The sequence below is a fragment of the Lottia gigantea genome (genome assembly GCF_000327385.1).
Source record: "Lottia gigantea unplaced genomic scaffold LOTGIsca_382, whole genome shotgun sequence".
NCBI classification, from domain to species: Eukaryota; Metazoa; Mollusca; class Gastropoda; family Lottiidae; genus Lottia; species Lottia gigantea.
Window position 1 is genome coordinate 42,246 of NW_008709303.1, and position 1,043 is coordinate 43,288.

Below are 1,043 nucleotides of genomic sequence, written 5' to 3' on the forward strand. Positions count from 1 at the left end.
TCAGTTTTCAACGGATTCTGATGAAACTTGGTGTGATCATTGGAATTGATAAGATCTCGGACAAGTTCTAATTGTACACATTTTCAATGAACGGTCTTTGAGTTATTGCCCTTGACTTTGTTAAAACGCGTCGAAATTTGTTAAAAATAGTTCGTGAGCAGGATTGAAGCTACAGTTTTCAACCGATTCTGATGAAACTTGGTGTGATCATTGGAATTGATAAGATCTCGAACAAGTTCTAACTTGACGCATTTTCGATGAACGGTTTTTGAGTTATTGCCCTTGACTTGGGAAACACGCGTCAAAATTTGTTTGTGAAGACAAAAGAGACTACAGTTTTAAACTGATTTTAATGAAATATGGTGTGATCATTTATATTGATGAGATCTTGGACAAGTTTGAATTTGATAATACTTCGATGAACGGTCTTTGAGTTATTGCCCTTGACTTGTGAAAAACGCATGAAAAATTAGTTGGTGAACACATTACAGTTTTCAATTGATTTTAATGCATGGTGTGATTTTATATATTGATGAGATAATTTGAGGTATTTGGGTCATTGATATTGATTTTTAAAAATTTGGTGGAATTTCTCAGTATGAATAACTGGCAGTAAATATATATATCATTGAATTCAAACTATCAAAATTTCTTTAATATCCGAAAATTCATACTTTAGTCACTAAGAACTGTTTTAACATTTCTGACAGCTGCCAGTGGGCGTATGTTACCTTGCCTGGCAAGCTATCTTAATAAAATTTGGTGTGATCATTTATATTGATGAGATCTTGGTCAAGTTCTAATTTGACGATCTTTTGTTGAACGGTTTTTGAGTTATTGCCCTTGACTTAGGAAACATGCATCAAAATTTGTTTGTGATCACAATAGATGCTACAGTTTTCAACTGATTTTAATGAAATTTGGTGTGATCATTTATATTGATGAGATCTTGGACAAGTTCGAATTTGATATTTCACTGAACGATCTTTGAGTTATTGCCATTGACTTAGGAAAAAACCCATCAAAATTTGTTGGTGAACACA